This window comes from Enhydra lutris, unplaced genomic scaffold, assembly GCF_002288905.1.
Source record: "Enhydra lutris kenyoni isolate GAN:26980312 unplaced genomic scaffold, ASM228890v2 scaffoldscaffold12, whole genome shotgun sequence".
Lineage (NCBI taxonomy): Eukaryota > Metazoa > Chordata > Mammalia > Carnivora > Mustelidae > Enhydra > Enhydra lutris.
Window position 1 is genome coordinate 73,873,071 of NW_019154096.1, and position 18,909 is coordinate 73,891,979.

The window sequence follows — 18,909 nt, forward strand, 5'->3', positions numbered from 1 at the left end:
AACAGGATCGACTCAGAAGCTTCACAAACACCAATGCTGAGTCCTCCCCCTTCTCTCCAGGATTCTGATGTAACTGGGCATCAGCCTTTTTTTTTTTTAAACCTCTCCAGGTGATTCTAATGCGAAGCCAAGGTTGAGAACGACTGCTCCAGAGTCAAAAATCTCAGCACAGAGGCCCCAGCCGTCTCCCATAAGCCCTTCAGGAACAGAAGAGCCAGCCAGGCAGGCCTTGCTGGAGATCGGTATCCTCCCGCCACCCCCCACCTCCACCCCCAAACCAGGATCAACCTGCAAAGAGCCGTCTGTCCGAGACAGAATGCAGGGCCTTTGCCCAGCCCCGGCTGGGCTGCACCCCGTTCCCACACACGGGACGCCACACAATTGTGTTTCATTATTTGATTACTTGAGGCATGTAAACAAAACGTGATACTACACAAACCTGGGGTGGCAAGCACCAAAAATGATTTACTTTGAGAGCTCTGAATTACAAATGCAAAAAAAAAAAAAAAAAAGTGCCAGAAACCCTTTTAACAACCTCTTCGAATGGAAACGGAATCGGAATTAAATGGGGATGCTTCTTCTGGGCTGCCAGATTTATTTCCCATTTCCCCTAGAAGGTCGCTAGGAATAAGTATATTTTCTTGTGAATCTGTCTTCTGTAAGGATGAGGCAAAACATCTCTGTCTTCCCCGTTGAGGGACTGCCTTTGGTCCTACGGTAGATCTAGAATCCAAGCGCTCCTTTAAAAACAAAATTTTCTTTAAGCTGTAGGAAAAAGGGGAGCAAGGAAAAGAGGCAGTCAAAATTTCTAAGTTTCCCTGCGGTGCTAACAAGACTAAACAAAATTTATGCTTTGAGATAAAACAGAAACTACCGCCTCTACCTTTCGAACCCGCCAATCAATAGCACGTGTGTACAAAACCACCATGCTCTCAGAACTGCTAGCCTCTCGGCCCAGCAGCTGTGTGGCCTTAGGCCAGTTACTTGGCCTCTCAAGGCTCCATTTCTTTAGCTGAAACTACAGGAACGCTTTGAAAATTAGAGAGCGTGTGCAAAGCCCCTGGCCCAGGGTGGGCCCTCAATAACTAGTAGGCACTGCTATTAATCTTCGAACAATCCACACCCATTTCAGTTGAAGCCTGCTGCACCCAACTCTTCATGGTCCTGAATCTTGGGAACCACATTATACCAGTGCGGAAGGAGAATCTGTGTCTTTGTTTCAGGGGCGAAGGCAAAGAGCAAGAACCGTCAGGAGCCGGCCTGCCCCTGCATTGTGGGGTCAAACGGGCTGTTCAGCAGCATGATTTGCTCTTACCTCCTGAGAGCAGCCCCATGGAAAAAGTCCCTCTGGGGACCAGAGATGCCTTGGAGCACTGCTGTTTCTGAGATATTCCTGCCCAGTCTGGCCAAAAGGCCCCCACCCCACCCCCTGCAAAAGACAGCTTCCCCTGCAGCCCCCACAGCAGGAGAGGGGCAGGACCGTTAACGAAGCAGGGGGTGCCTGTCACACTTCTCCATAACCCCTGACGTGATGTGAAATTCTACAAGGTAGTCCCTTTGAAATGCAAAATCTTCCCGAGTCCTTCAAATGTGTTTTTATTTCCTCGGGTTCCTAAGGCTGCTTTCAGACCCACCCATCAGCATTTCCCCTCTCAATCACCCGCATTTAACCAAAAAAAAAAAAAAAAAAAGAAAGAAAGAAAGAAAGAAAAGAAAGGAGAGAGGAGGAGGTGGCTGCAGCAAGGACGTCTCTGTTTTTTGAAAAAGCTCAAGTATCTCCAGACGGTGCAAGGAAGAAGGGGGGAAAAAAAAAAGATCTTGTCCTCGGCTCCAGCCTCCTTACATCCCTCCTCCATGACACCCCGAAGCCAAGTTTCCCCTGCAAGATTTCCTCCTGTCCTGACCAGCCCCGCACGGACTCTGCCCCTGCTTCGGATCTCAGAGAGCTTTCTTATTAAATCAAGGATCTGGGTGCCCTCCGACCCGAGTTCGGGAAGGTTAAGACAGGGCACCACCAAAACCACAATGCACAATTTTCGAAGCCCAAGCCTTGATCCAAAACTGTGTGCACAGGAGGTTTGGATTAAACATCAAAGAAGAAATTACCTTAAAACAAAGTTGTTTAGCAAAGAAAATTACTTCACCATAAGAAGAACCCTAGGGAACCGTAAATTGCTTTTGAATATAGACTTTTCAGTGGCGCGGTCATTAATCATGTTAATGTAAACTGCGCTAAAACAAAAATTTTCTAAGCAAGTCTCCGGGCACATCAGCGTTATCTAAGCCTCTGGGTTTGTTTCCAGAGCTCACATCCCAGCACGCAATGAAACTGCTGTTAACGGGGTCAGCTATTACAGTGCAGTCCCCGACCCTGGGCCATAATAAAGGTGACTCAGCCATGTAGAAAGAACCCTCATAAAGTAAGGCAGGAAACAAACACAGAAATTAATCAGAGGAGAGTCAATGATTTTGGAAAGTGAATTCATGGGACAAGTTTAAACAGCAGCTCTCCCCGGACGATCAGACATTTCAGAAAGGAGTTGAAGGAGGCCAGTCAACATTCCTTGCAGCACGCAAGTCCCTCAGCCAGGCCCTGTTCTGCAGGGCGGAGGACAGGGCAGCAGCTGGACAAGGCGAGGAGGAGCATGGAGCCCAGCAGAGTTAAGCTGCGCTGAGCCCAGCCAGACCCGGCCATGTGCTTCATGTTGGCAACAAACCGGCTCTTTCAAGAGAGGAAGACTCTGACAAAAAGGACAGCTGCAAGCAAAGCAAGAAGCTGAGAGGGGAAAAAAAAAAAAAAAAACCTCAAAAAAGTCCTACATTAAGGATTCTCCCCTGACGTGGAAAAAAAAAATCACTTTCGGGGATTGCAAGGACTAGTCAATCTATTAACATGCCCCCCTTGCTGGATCAATTAAAGAGAGCCCCTCCACATCTGGTTTCCATCTAAAAACCGAAACTTGTATTATCAGCATATTACATAACAAATTATGCCTGCACGTTTCTTTTATTACACATCAGAGAGGTGTGGGGGGTACTGATGGCAGTTGTGCGGGTCTGAGTATTTGCTTATTTCAGGCTTTCTTAAGGGCGAGAACAAAAAAAGTTTCCGTACGGTGTGCAGTTCCAAGAAAGTCACACTCGCCCAGATAAAACATCAACGTGGGTCCGGCGCTCGTCTCCAGGGCCCCCTGCACCAAGCAGGGGTGAGATGGGCCAACTGCTTAAAGAGCACTGCAAAACGGACACCACCAGGCTGCTCCAAGGCGTCCTCTGCTGCCAGCTCCAGGGTGTACAAGGCTCCCTCCTCTCCCATCTCCTGCGGGGGAAGAGAGCTGGCTGGCCTTTTCTGAGCTCCCACCATGGGGTAGGTGCCTGCCCCCTGAGCCCGCTTAAAGGACATGCAGCCCATGAGGCTTCCAGAGAACTAGGGAGAAGGCGGCCGGGACACAGTGAAGGAACCCACAGGGAGACAGAGAAAGATGAAAGGTATGGAGAGAAAGAGCCTAAAAAATACCAACAGGGCTTCCTATAAAATGTCAACGAAGGAGAGCCCACCAGGACGACAATAAGGTATCTTAAAGCTCTTCCTAGAAGAACTTTATGAACTTCCAAAATGCTACCAGGGGCACAACTTACCCTAAATTGAAAACAGAAGGGAGAAACTGACTACGAACCTTATCAATCACAATCGTGGAATGCTCTACTTGTCCCGCCAGCCTTAGGAATTCGAGTCCACTTCTGCAGCGACCAGTACTGCTAGCTTTTATTTAAAATTTGTCTTATTTAAACCTTGTCTTCAGGGTTAAAATGGGTGCATATCAATATTACCTTCTCAGGGGAAAAGAGTGAGCTCTTGGCCAAAATGATTTGAACTGGTCTTAAAGCCACCTTGTTCTCTGGAGGAGCATGGGGGGGGGCGGGGCACAGACCTGCCCCAAGCCTCTCCTTCCTTTCCTAGACTGAACCACCCCCTAGAAGCTGGGTCTGCAGGATGGCTGGCAGCATCCAGATCCCAGCCAAGTGCAGACACCGGGCCAAAGGCCCAAACCTTTAAACCCAAACCTTCTTCTCCCACTAAACAGGCCTATCAATGGGGACAAATAGTTGCTTTCTGCTTATCTGGCTGTCCAGAGCTGGGGGTGGGGGGGGGGGGGGGAACATCAAAACCCCACAGATCTGCAATTCAGTATCAAAAGTGTAACTGAGACAAGTTACTGCTAAGTGGACAAATTAAAATGAAACTAAAACCTGGCCAAATCAGCAACAGTGAGTTTCGCCCCCTCTGCTAACTCCATTCCTTCCCAAGTTCTCAAAGCGGGTGACATCCTTCAACCAAATCTAGGATCTGGAGCAAGAGGGGATCCCCTTCCAGCCTGTGGGAAGCGCTGGGAACACATACGCTAGTATGTCATTTGGAAGTCTGCTGATGCGTTGTAAGCAGCTCAAGACGCTTGCCTGGCTTCCCAGGCCAATAAACAATGCCATTCCAACTCCTGCAGCAGTCAACAGAAAACAGTCCCTTGTCTCCGCCATCCAACAATTCAACAAACATTTGTTCCTGTTGAACAACCGTCAGCCTGGCTCCATCTGCACCCGCTCCGGCAAGACGAGAGCGGCGGCGGCGGCGGCACCCATGCCCCGGCCTAGGGTCCCGGGACCGGAACGCAGCCCACCGGAGGGGCCACTCGCCCACCACCACCGAGTCCCGAGGCTGTAACGTATGGAAGACTCGGAGTGTGGCCTATAGGAGGCAGAATCCCATTCATCAAATGCTGCAAAGAGCTGTTCTTTGTTCACCATCGTACGAAGTACTGTACGTGTTAATGAACCCCGGCGGTCAGATGGAGGGAGCCGGGCTTCAGGGGGCTTCCGGGGGCGAGGGACCCGAGCAAGCCAGCTCGCGCGATTCCCCCGCGCTCCGCCGCTCTGTCCCGCGCCACAAGCATTGTTCCCCAAGTCTGCGGGCGGGGGTGGGGAGCTGGGGGGTGCCCGAGAAGCCCCTTGGAGCAACGCAAACCGAGGGCCCTCCCCGGACTCTGGGTGTCCTGGCCTCCTTCGTCCCTGCCCCAGCAAGAGAAACTCCCAGCGGGAAAACTGACTCCCACAGGCTTGCCAATCAAGGACTGGCAAAAATGTGACTCGACCAGTGTGCCCGTGCCGGACGGCCCTTCACGCCATGTGCAAAGCCACGCCGGCGCCCCCCACTCCGCAAGCCCCCGCCTCCGCCACCCCGCGGGCTTCCCCCGCCCAGGGCAGAACGCCCCCTCACCCCCAGTGCGACCGCCCCGGCCGGTCCGGCAGCCGCGGAGCCAGCCGCTGTGCGCCCGCATCCTGGGGGTGGCGGACGCAAACTTCCGCGAACAAAAGAGTTGTCTGCAAACGGTGCGGGAACTTCGGGGCGAGCCGGGGCGCCCGGGTCCCCGGGTTCTGGCGCCTACGCCGCGGCCGCGAGCCAGGGCTCAAGCTGAGACGCGGAGAGGAGCACACACACCCCCCGCCCCCGCCCCCGGCACAGCAGTCCCTGCACCCGCCCCGGGGAAGCACAGACTTTTCTGCAGGGGCCGGTCTGGCTCGTTCCCCGGGCTGCGCTCTGACAAGTCTCACGCCTGCACCAGGGGCGACACTCAGCGCCCCAATAAACCACTCGACCCAACGCGAAACAAGGCAGAAAAAAAGGAAACCAGCAATATTTAAAATAATAATAATCTTAAAACGGCAAGCCCAGCACACGCGCGAGAGGGGTCCCCCCAGCCCGAGGCTGCGGTGCACACGGCAGGGACCACCGCTCGGGACGGGCCCCCCGGCCGCCACCGCCGCCGCGCGGCCCAGTGTCGCTTACTGTGCGCGACGGGGCGCTCCGGGCGCCGGCCCCGCGCCGTCGCCGCAGGCGCTCGCCAAGTCGTCCCGGCTGCCCGCCGCGCGTCCGCCGCGCGCACGCTCTCCTGCCGGCGCCGAGCGCTTTGTACCGAGCGGCTCCCAGGGAGGAGGAAATCGACTTGTCACTTCCTGAACTGTTTGCAACTCGTCCCTTTAACCAGCCCCGGCTAGACCGCCCTCGCCCGCCGCGCCCGCCGCCGCCGCGGGACCGCCGGACCGCGGCTGTGTGTCGTTGGGTCGGACTGTCTGTCGGCGGCGTCGCGGGGCCCGGGGCTCGGCGGCGGCGGCGGCGGCGGCGGCGTGCAGGAGCCGGGCGGCGTGCGGCGGCGGCGGCGGCGGCGGCGGGCGAGTGTGCACTGCGCGCAGCCGCCGGTGGGCGGGGAGTGGGGGGGTCGCGGCGCGCCGCCGGCGGGGCTAGAGGGCGTCCTGCGGGCTGAGCCGCGCGCCGCTCGCCGCTCGCCGAGCTCGCGCCTGCGAGGCCCCGGGACGCGGGAAGTGGCCCCGGGCCCGGGCCGCGCCGCCGCCACCACCCCCGCGGCTGCCCGGGCCGGGAGCCAGGGGTCCCGCAGGCTTCTTCCCCCGCCCCCCGCACGAACCGGGGCAAAAACCTTGGGCCGCGTGGACTCCAGGCGTCCAGCTTCCGGGTTGTTGGGTTTTTTGAGGTTTCAAAGAAACGATCGTTTCGGGGGCGTGCTGGGCAGCAGAGGAGGGAGGGCTGTGTTAGTGTTGTCACACTTTGGGAAAATAAAGCGCTAGTTTCCCAACTAGGGGCGCTGATGGAAATAAAGGAATGTGTACTTCAGAAGCCACATGCAAAATCTACGCCACTGGGTAAGGAGGGTTTGTGGTTGCTAAGCAGACGCAGAGCATGTTTCGTTCTGTAACTTAGGATGTTGACTTAAGTTCAGGAATGTAACCCTGATAGAATAGGCGGAGTGTTTTCATTGCACTGCTCACCTGGGGGAGGGGGACTGTTGTCCTTGTGAAGTGAAGTCCCAGATTTCCCATTGCTCGGTCCGACTAGTGTATGTTATTTTATTGACCTTGTACCCAAAGAGATTTTTAAAGAGAAGGTTTTTTTTGTTTTGTTTTGTTTTTTTTTAAAGAACTCCCCTATGCCTGTTTTGTGTTCTCCTTTGCCAAAAAAACAAAACACCTCATTACTTTACATGGATTGTGTCTGCGCCATTTGAATGGTTCTATTCATAAATCAGGAAACTTTTTCTGCTGCTTCTAGGAACATTTAATTGGTTTTAATCCAATGTTTCAATCCCAGTATCAAACATAAATGAACAATTAACTTCTTGAGCTTCTATGCACTTGGGAAACTATTATATTTCATGGCTATTGCTGAAATATTTCAGTTTCCCATCACACAGGACCCATTCTTTTTCAGAAAACCATGAGCTAACATCTCCTTTCATACCAGCTCCAGCTCCAGTGATTTCTTCTACAAGATTAGGATGAACAACCATCAGAAGGAGGATATGTGTCTATTCATTCAATTAGATGAAGTGCGATATAATCAATTCATCCCACGAACGCCAAAATGAGCTAATAGGCAGAATGCTAAGATACTGATATCCTTATCCATAAACATTGCTTTAAAAGAATTTATCACAGGCCAATTTTGAAGGAACGAGAACCAAGTCTTCCTAAGTTAAACAGATAAAAGCACAAGGGATAATTTGAGAATGCTGCTACACTTCCTTAGTGCCATCTTATCACAGTGTCACAATGGCCTTTGAGAGCTTTTAAGGATATAGTTTAATTTACTTTTTATTAGGAAGCCTAGAGTGACTCCTGCTGGCAAACATTCAGCTTAGTCCTACAATTACCAGTTCATAGGGTCAATGAAACAAAACGCAGGGGGTGGGTGGGTGTGGGGGGGTTGTCCAGAGCCTGGAGACAATTATTGCAACCATGATTCCTGTTGCTTTCAGGATGATTTTAGATTCACAAAATTCCAAGGATTGTGGTTATGGCAAGCTCTTTGCTGCACACCTCCTTTCCAACCTAAAGCAGCCTGTTTTTCTGGTTCTGAGGCTTTCTTGCAAGTGCACAGAACTAAAATATCTCCTTAAGAAGCTGTGCTACTAACCAATGAATGGCTATTTCTCATGTACTTTCATTTAAATCTCCAAAGGCTAAAAAATACATACAATAAGGACTGTGTCACTTGGCCTTCCATATTATGCGGTTCTTCCCACATTATGGAGTTAAGTCCTTTAGCCCACTTTTTAGGGTTTATACTACATAGTTACTTATTATTTAAAAAATATAAACTCAGCAGTTAAACTCTGGATGTAAAGCAACGTAAGCTGCAATCGGGGGATGGGGGGGCTAAACTGTCTACCTTTGTTCAATCCTTAAAGGTCAAAGCCAAATCAAAACCAGATTTAGAGCACAACTAGGCACCTAAACACAAATTAATAAGCCAATTTAGAAATAAATCCATAAATAATTCCAAAACGATCACTTGTAACTTTTCCATTATCACTGACCAACAACACTAACTTGGGTAAACCACGAGCACCTGGGAAATATAAAATGTAGGGATTACTTACAGTCGCATTCCAAGACCATACATGAACCCCAGGGATAAAGCACAGCAATACGGCTCTCCTGGCTCCACTCAAAGCAGAAGCACCACGTGGAGGACTGCTTGTGTATGGCGTGCATCATGTCTACTCAAGACTCCCGAGGAGAATTTAAACTGAGCATCGCTCTGTACTAAAGAGCTCCCCTATTCCAAGTGTAAAGTTCTTAAGCAATAGGAGACGAGAAGGGTGTATTTTATTAAGAAAGGGTGTAACCAACTATAACTTGTATCAACAAGCTAATCAAGTATTCACCTAAGCATATTTGTGCTCGGGAGGGTAAAGGTTGGGTTTTAAAGATTTTATTTATTTATTTATTTAAAGGTTGGGTTTTAATACTCACCAAGGAGTGTCCTAGGTAGTTAGCGGGTATCTTATTTTTGTGCCTTTAGAACCAGATTAATGTGATATTCAAGCAATAAGGAGCTAAGCTTTGAAGTCAACGTTGTTCAGTTTTACCCAACAAATCTATGTGTGCCTATTCTTGTAAAAAGAGCTCACCACTAGAAAGTGATAAAGCAGTTCATTTGCCTCTGAGAATACGTAGTATTCTTTTCAGAATAAAGTGAGTGAAACAAACATCAAACTTGCTATACGTTGGACCCAACAGCACAGTATTAACCCCTTTATTCAGCTTCCAAAAGCCACTGCCTCTTTGTCACGACTGCTGTATTAAAAGCCGGTCACTCACATTTCACACTGTCCTTTCTCAATCTGAAAAGATCTTTTATAAAGCAGAACCTTTTAAAATTGCTTATAATAGATGATAGAAGACAGACATCACCAAGTCCACCTGAAGCATTTTCACAGAAACTGGCTACCGAAACAAGTTAGCAAAATACATCACTTTGGATAACACATAAAGTTTTTGGTTAGAGATGAAAGCCAAAATTCTGACTCTACGATAGGGACAATTTTCTTATACAGCTCTTATTCAGAAAAGTAAGTTCTATAATTGTTCCCACATCTATGAGCCAGCTACCTAAGCATGTGATGACACACTAATCCTTCTGTTCTTTCCTTTCTGTCCTTTTCATATTGTGTTCTGAAACCTTTCCACTGATGAAAATGAATTGTAACTCTGGCTGGAATCTCTCATATAGGCAGATCCATCTACATGGACGGAGCAGCAGCATCTCCCGTATCGAGGTACATACCTTTTTTAAGAGGTACTTTGGCTCTTGAAGACAGTTACTTTTTGATTCAAGAACTAAATAAAACAAATTTATCTTCATTGAAAAACAACCACGGCAGTGAATTTAATGATACCAATCTAACTCCTTTGATACAAAATGAGAGTTGAAAGCAGCCTGAAGCGGAATGCCTATTGAAATCAGTGCATGCGAATCTGCACAGCTTTGTAACCAAACGTCTAGCACCATTGAGGTACGAAGCCTGCCAGCTGGGACGGCATTGTGCACCACAAAGTGTGGGTTGTAAGCCTAAGTCCTGAGCACAAACCCTGGTTTCCAAGTTGGCAGGTGCTGAAAACACAGCAAATGTCACGCTTGCAACTCACTGGATGGAAGAACTCTGGGTAATACAAGCTAAAAGGAACAGAGCAACAGTTAAAACTTATTTCAATTTGATATATACTTTTTTCCCTTTTTTTGGCAAGCTAATAGTAGCTATTGATGTTACGTGCTACCAGAAAACACAAACATGAGAAAAACAGACAGTGAAAAGTTTATGCATGGTAAATAAGCAAAAGTAAGTATAATGAAGGCTTTTCATGATCTACATTCAAAGTTACTGGTGTTTGTAAAACTTACCAAACCTATTTTACTATTTTAATAGTAACAGTGAAAAGCATAATTCATTCTTGACCTTTCCCTGATCTATTTATGATCTGAGCTGAAGTACTCTAATATCACTATTAACACGGTTAGTCACCCATAACCTAGCCTGGCCTTATTACTCCACCAAAAACATAGCTAACAACAAGTCACAATATTTTCATACTGTTACACATTAAATTTTAAGTAGAAAATATTTCAACAGCACACCCACACTAAATGTTTATGCTATCGTCTTCAAATGAAAACCATCTCAATTTTTTTCTTACATATCCTTTAGTGGAATTCAGATTGAGTATTTATGATACAAGCCCAAAATTTAACTTAATTTTTCTCTCCTGTCAACTATCTACCATATAAGTCATTGCCTCAAGAGCAATCTATTTTTAACTCATCCCTAGTGATATGCTGGAAGCTACTGCCATCCTGCCTAGCCCCATAAAAATGAAACAGTGAATTTCATTTTCATTAGGTAGAAAGGAAACTGTGAAACTACATACAGTTTGTGATTTCATAGAGTTTGAATACCCAATCTAAAGACTGAATCCTTCGGATTTAAAATATCAAGGAAAAAAATCAGTCTCTGGCTCCAAAGGGTAGAACACGCCGGGAGCAGTATGAAAGGAACATGTGTCCTACATAGCATATTAGCCTGTGAATTTCTTAACTCTCCTCAGCAGTTTGTCAAGCTTCTATTTTAACCAAAAGCAAAGACGTTTTATTTTACTGTATCCATTACTGTTTCTGAGGGACTAGGTTTGCCCATTTTGTATGTACATACCCTGGACCTGACCTGAAACAGAGAAGTGACATGAGAAGTTACCTTGCTATTATAAATACTACTTTACAGCTTCTCTTAACTTTCACAAAGAAACAAAACAAACAACAACAAAAAATCTTGATCAAAACCAGGTTACTGGGTGGCTCAAGTCACGATCCCAGGGTCCTGGGATCAAGCCCCATGTTGGGCTCCCTGCTCAGCAGAAGCCTGCTTCTCCCTCTCCCACTCCCTCTGCTTGTGTTCTCTGTCAAATAAATAAAAACTTAAAAAAAACAAAAAAAACAAAAACCAGGTTACTTAACCATCACACTATTAAACTACTTAACTTTAGTAAACTATCCTACGGACATACATCATCATCATATGGACCGCATCCCTACAGAACTTACTAAAAATAGTTCAAAGGACTCACACTCTTTGAGGCTAACTAGAGAAAGTGACATTGCTCTGGCCAGCATTTCTCTAGTCACTAAGCAGCCCAGGCACTAAGCGAGCGACTTCACCACCAACAAAAAGGTTAAATAAACAAACAAATTTGAAAACCAAATGTTTTCTACATTAGTATAAACAACTGATTCACTGTATATTTTATACGATATTGTCAGTTCCAGTATAAATTAAGGTCAAATTTGGGGTGCCTGGGTGGCTCAGTGGGTTAAAGCCTCTGCCTTCAGCACAGGTCATGATCCCGGGGTCCTGGGATCGAGCCCCGCATCAGGCTCTCTGCTCAGCAGGAAGCCTGCTTCCTCCTCTCTCTCTGCCTGCCTCTCTACCTACTGGTGATCTCTGTCTGTCAAATAAATACATAAAAATCTTTAAATTAAGATCAAATCAGATAAACTATAAAGTATTACCCAACATCAAACCTTGAAATGTCACTGTGAATAGCACTGTTAACTTAAAACAAGGAAAATAAATATGACTCACTGATCAAAGAAATCAAATCTAGATGATGCAAGGTAGAAATCAATAATAAAAATCTTAGCCCACTGCTTCCTAAATGCCCAGGAAGACCCAAATCCAACTCGGTTTTCATTAAACCTACATGGTTAGTCGAGGGACCTGCTCGCAGTTCCCCTATTTCATGTCGCTGGAAATAATGCCTTAGCAAGCAAACCTAATGAAGCAAGTTGCACCATGTCCTTGACCAATTCAATGCATCTACATGAACATTTCCCCATCATCTTTATTTATTACTAAATAATTATTACTAAATACGTATTACTAAATAATTACCACTTAGACAATATCTTAAATCTGAATATCCTTAAGGAGTCTGCTGAAACACATTGTAAAGAACATTTGGTGAAAATCCGGCATTCTATCTGGTCCTCATTTCTTAGCTAAATAAAAAGGTGCTTTAGCACCAGCCCTATCTACAGACTCAAGAAGGACCTACACAGTAGGATTTTTTAAGAGGTTCTGAAAGGCCCACCTGCTGCAAATGTTCACTCTTACACACTCATCCACCACTCCTCCTCTCTTCCCTCATCCAAACACTCTTAGAATACAGCTGAACCGAATACATTAACTCAGTGCCACTGAAGGGTAAAATCTTGAACAAGTCAATGCATCAGCTGCAACGGGAAGAAGGGTTCTTGGAGAAGAGACTGGTTACTGGTGTGTGCTAGGAATCCTGCTAAGCTGCTTCACACTGATTCTTCTCATTGAATATTCCTGACTCTGTTACATAAGGTGTCCACAACTGCTTCTCCCTCCGCTACACTGGAACTGCTTTTAAGAAATGTTCTGAAAGGAAACCACGTTTAAGTATTACTATCCGGGGGCCCCTGGGTGGCTCAGTGGGTTAACCCTCTGCCTTCGGCCCAGGACATGATCTCAGGGTCTTGGGATCGAGCCCCGCATCGGGTTTTCTGCTCAGCAGGGAGCCTGCTTTTCTCTCTCTCTCTCTCTGCCTACTTGTGATCTCTCTGTCAAATAAATAAATAAAATCTTTAAAAAAAAAAAAGTATTACTATCCATTAGGCACTTTCCCGGCATCTTTAACATACTTCAGCCTCCCTGAGGGGATAAGCAGGTATATGACAGGAAGACAGTAACCCAGAGAGGTTACAAGGCCTGAGAAGGGCAGACCCATGTACTGCCTATTCAAGCATGGGTTTCTGTGTAGCATGAGAAGGTAAAGTCTCAGAGCCCTGGGACTTTATGGTTCTAAATGAGATCACCTGTGAGAATGATTCCTTTGTGTTTGCTTAGGCCCAATCTTGATTTCTATGTTTCTGTATGTAAAACTGAAGGAGCCTAAACAATCAGATGTAAATTTCCTCTTGGATAAAACATAGCTATGGTCAAACAAATACAAACTGAATTACCAAAAATATATATGACAATCAATACAAAAATCTGAAGTTTACCAATGAATGCACAAAAGATATTTTAGATGGAAAAATACATGATTTTTTCTCCAAATGTTTTATTATATGTACACCTATTTCTCATATACATAGACACCGTGGCTTAACGGAACGGTAAAGTGACCTACCAACTGGTACTTACCTAGTGGGAGCATTTAAACTTCTCACTTGTAGTGGAACCTACTTCATGAGCCCTTCTCTAAATCTTAGATCAATTTCAGCAGGTATTATGGACTGAACGTTTGTGTCCTGCCCCCAAATTCACATGCTGAAGCCCTAAGTCCCAATGTGAAGGTACTTGGAAGTGAGGCCTCTAGGAGGTAATCAGAGTCAGATGAAGTCATGTGGGTGGGGCTCTCGAGATGGAATTAGCGCCCTTCTAAGAAGAGACACAGGAGAGCTGGCCCCCCACCCTCACTCTCTCCCTTGTAAGCATGCACGAGGAGGAGGCCGTGTGAACAAACAGGGGATGGCAGCCACCTGCAAGCCAAGAGCAGAGGCCTCAGAATGAAGCCCGCCTTGTATGCACCTTGACCTTGACCCAGTCTCCAGACTGTGAAAAGTTAATTTCTGCTGTTTAAGCCCCCCAGTCAATGGCAGCCCAAGCTGACTAGGACAGGGGTAGAGAAGAACTTTAAATATCACCTACTGACCACCCTCATTTTACAGGGAGGAAAACTGGAGCCCAGGAAAGAAAAGCGACCTGCCTATATTCCAATCATTTTTTCCTCCCAAATTTAGTATTAAAAAAAAAAAAAAAAATCATTTCTCTGCAATATTTACTCTATTAACAGATTTTAAACACTAGGTTACTCTAAAATGAAAGGAATGAAAATAAATTTCAAGTTCAGAAAATAATACTGCAGGTGTCACAGATTAAATCATTAATCAAATGGATTTAATAACAAAATGATGCCTCCTTCTTCTGGCTATCTAAACATCTTTACCATACAGAGATTCCAAGAGGAAACCTCAGCGCACTTAAGCACCAAACCTCTGGAAAAGATGGGCTTATTTCCTGGTGCGTCCGACAAGTGGATTTCCCCTCCTAGCTTAATCTGGTTAATTATTTTTTAATTAAATAATAACCACAACGATCAGTACTTCCAACAACAAAGCCATATGGAATTCAGTCCTATCTGCTGAACAAACTATCCTATCAATTTTTTGACCCAACTGGTTCTCTTCACGAAATCAGCTCTTTCCCTCTCCACCTGCAAAGGTTTCCACAAGGAATAAACAGCTCTGACCTGTGCGCCTTGGTTAGGATTGCTTCTCAAAAATCAACAAATATTATTCTCATTCAAAACGACAGCATAAAAGCAGTTTCGCCGAATCATAAATGGGCCTCAAAGGTTACATTTATAAAGAAGACAACATGCAGTTTTTCATTCACAATTTCAGGCCTGTCTTCCAAACCTTGCACACAGCTCTCTAATTCAGCCCACTTTGTTTTATTAAATGCCATATTATGATTTTCCCCATTCAGACTCCAACTAGGCTTCTTGTTGAGGACACGGAAGGAAAACTTAATTATTGCTGCTTCAGTGCATCTAAATTTATTTCATTACCAGAATCAACAGAATAGGGCCTAGATGCTGTTGCAGAAAGGCAGACGGATATGGAATGTAAACTGCTCCTTCCTCTCCCCTTTCCCCGCCCACCCCACCCCTCAAAGTTCCAGGGTTGGAAAGCATCCTAACTTCTTTTTTTTAAAGCCAGGATGTACTAAAATTAGATGGGAACAAAGGACTGACATTTTCATACTAGAGGGGTGAGGAGAAAACGTGCGCTGGCAGCACCCACTCCCTTCTCCATTTAGCTCCCTCCCCCGACTCTGCCCAGCTCTGACAAGCAGCATGGAGGGCCAGAGCAGGAGAGCTGCGACCCTCCCAAAGGCACTTCAGATCTGCTAGAGTCACAGGCAATAATAAACTGCCTCATCGGTAAGTATGTTAATGAAGAATGAGAAATACAGTTCAAGGTCCCCTTATGCAACAGGAGTGTTTTCGTATTTAAGTTCCTCATATAATATCCAGGATACGCTAATCCTGGTTCATGTGTAAATTTTTAGGTATTTGGGAAAACAAATGTGTTAGATTAGCTTTTCTTAAAAAGCTTCTGGACAGCACGCACAACAAAGATCACTCACAAAACACTTATTTTCCGATGCAGTAATAATAATACATATTTTAAAATATAACATAAAAGAATTTATCATTTCTTCAGAATAGGCCACTTAGAAATGAAAAAGGTACATTTTGGTTTTTCCCTATCTTCTTCTAATAAACTGGGCAAGTAATCTGCAATTACTCTAAGGCACAATTGATCTCGGGGTTCTAAGTCTTCCTTACAATAGTATCAGCATGACAAAAGTACATTCTGCCAGCCTCTACATCCAGTTTTTGAAGTCCTACTCCATAAAAGTATGATATTGATACATTCAGGTCCTGCGAATTATTCCTATCTTTTTAATTTGGTTTCTCTGGGCCTACACTACAGGTCTACACAGTGACAGCTCAAAATTCAGTTAGAGAAGCCCTTTTAATGATTAGTCTAATGCACTGAGTTGTAAAGATTTTTTAAAACTCAGTAAGTACTGACTCAAGCTCTCTTTTTTCCTGGTTACTGGAGCCCATCTTGACATCTAAGCTGGAAATGAATGATCTTTCAACAACACTCCAGGGATTTTGCTAAGGTCATATTCAATCATTCATTAGGCTTCTTACCCCTCGCTTTTCAGAGTTCTATTGTAGAGCTGGTTTTATTCAGCATTTATGTAGCCTGTGGGCTTGGGTATTTGTCTGCTTAATGTTGAGTTTCATTTCTATGCCCCTAACATAGGAACCCATCAACTGACCAAAGAATTTCAAACTATTCTTTTACTTTTCTAACAAATTGCATGGTGTGTATGAAGAATAAATTAGCATTAATTTTCTTCCATTAACTGTTAATAAAACATGCTCATGTGCTCCCCCTTCATCTAAGGACATCTCTGTTTCCTGCTTAACAGAGAAATGACAAGGGTTTCCTAATTTTTTCCCACTAAGCAATTGTCCTTCAACCTACCATGCTCCTGGTCTCCCACAATCAAGCTCTAGGTCATGGGCAGCCTCCTTCCAGTGAAGTGTACTAGACAAGACTCCTTTCAGAGCCCATCAACAACCCCCACACATACAATTAGCTAAAGAGGTTACTACTGTGGAACACAAGACACTTGGTCTCTTGCTTTCAAAGCAGAAAGCTGTCTCTGGAGCACGTACACTCTAGCTCACAGTGCCAACAACAGGAAATCAAACCCAGGCCTCCCCACAGCAGCAGAATGCCGGCCTGGAGAGCAACTGAGTTTTCACATTTGTATATATTTTCATTATGGACTACCAGACACATGCATGCATAAATACATAAAATAAAATTATTTAAGAAAACATATATCAGAGTCTATTGACATAAGCAGGGATACTCTATTTCTTTGCATACCAAGTTAAGGAAAATTATTTCAAAGGTTAGAGACTAACATAGGTTCCTTAAAAATTAAGCTTCCTACTATACTCCAGATGAACATGAATTAAGGTCAACATATAGTATACTATATTACAGTATCACAGAAAATTAAAAATAAAAAGTGAACTGAAACACATTATTCACTCAAAGACTAAAAGTCTTTTGTACGGGGCACCAGGGTGGCTCAGTCGGTTATGAGGCTGCCTTTGGCTCAGGTCATGACCCCAGGGTCCCGGGATGGAGCCCCACATTGGGCTCTCTCTGCTCAGCGGAAAGCCTGCTTCTCCCTCTCTCTCTCTGCCCACCGCTCTGCCTACTTGTGCTCGCTCTCTGTCAAATAAATAAAATCTTTTTTTAAAAACTAAAAATAAAAAATAAATAGAAGTCTTTTGTATATGTTTACCTCCCTTCCTCCCCACAAATAACAGAAAACTGCATGCATGTCAGACGAAGAAAGGCAAACTTGCTGCTACTACAATGGGGGGAAAAATCAATTCAAGGACAGTTTGTACTTATTTTAAAATGGCTTCAGTCAAGCTGCCAAGAGGAGTGTCAGGTTTGATTCTCATATGCATAAATGCCAGTCCCAAAAAGCAACTCTAACTTGTGCACCTGGCTTAAAACAAAATGTTCTGAAACTTTCTATTTGTTAATTGGTGTAACCCACCCATTCAGCCTCAAATCCCTTCGGACTGGCCCGCGCGCACTGCCTACACACAGACGCCCCGCTCTGCAGCAGTAACAGCGTAATGAGAAGCAACAATGGCATGCAGGCTCTGGAAAGAAACTTCGTTTGCATTTCAAACAAGTTTCCTCAAAATAAGAGTGTCTTTTGATGAAATAAAATTACAATTCCAACTTCTTATGCAGAGAAACCAGCGCTCACTACATAACTCACTGCTCCCTTTTATAACCGTATAATTTCTTCCAGTTACCCACACAGTCACGTGCTTTAACGAAACTCAGTTTAACAGTCACATATTTACGACTTGCTTCAGTAACTTGGGGCCATTTACTGGCCTGGTTTTTTAAAGTGTGGTATTATTTGAAAATACTAATTTCGTGTTCGCATTTTGGGACCTTCCATTTGTTCTAATTTCAACCTCTGAGAGGCTGGCTTCCAGCAGGATTAACTGATAAGGAGAAATGACAAATCCCTTCTCCTGACCTTAGCAACAGCTCCATGATTCCCCCAAATCCTTCGTCTCTGCAAATGGAACATACATCCCCCGCCACAAGGGTGACTCGAGGAGCTTTTCAACAAAGGCCCACTCCAAGCTATTGGTGAATCAAACCCAGTGCCTCAGTCTGGACCACAGAAAGCCCTTTCTGTTAGAGTGATGCTTTAAAATACCATACGTAACAACTCAAAATTCTAAAAAAAAGTACTTCCACACTACTATCCTATTTGATATCAAGGAACAGTAATATGAAAAAACAACAAAGACCAGATCTCCTCAATAAATTATGAACTGGTTTCCTGTGGTTTAAGATCCTTTGCCTAATTTGTAACATTAACGCAATTTTTTTGTAAGTTTAAATCACATATATTTTGAAGGAACTCCTCACTCTTTACGTGTTAAAAATTAAAGGTTTTCAAACAATGTTATTTGTGTTGAAAGCTTTTGTAAACGTCTTCAGTTATCTTGTGCAAGGCAGGTAGTAATCTTAACGGTTGATTAATGTTGATTTAAATCAAGCCCCTCTTCTCCCCGTACCCCTGCCCCCACTCAGACACAAAAAGAAAAGAAAAAAGGCCTGTAATGCTAGACTTACTCGTTACTAGGTTAACATTTGCCAAACAAAAACCCAACCAATCCAAAAAGTTGAAAATCATCAAAAATTGTATCACTTTAAAATCTGTATTGTGGCTCCAATATGAAAATATTATCCCAAACACAAAACTGGCATTATATATTAACATATCTCTTCAAAAACATTAACAAATAAACTTTCTCTTTCTAATTAGCCCT

At 45.0% G+C, this 18,909-nt stretch overlaps 1 protein-coding gene across 1 annotated transcript in view; it reads right to left on the reverse strand.

The window, feature by feature from the left end:
* LOC111144656 (family with sequence similarity 53 member B) overlaps positions 1–6,090 on the reverse strand; it is a 101,751-nt gene extending 95,661 nt beyond the window's left edge. The window contains exon 1 of the mRNA XM_022499051.1: positions 5,843–6,090. The gene's annotated coding sequence lies outside the window, so the exon portion shown is untranslated. The remainder of the gene's footprint in view (positions 1–5,842) is intronic.
* Between the last annotated feature and the right edge of the window lie 12,819 nt (positions 6,091–18,909).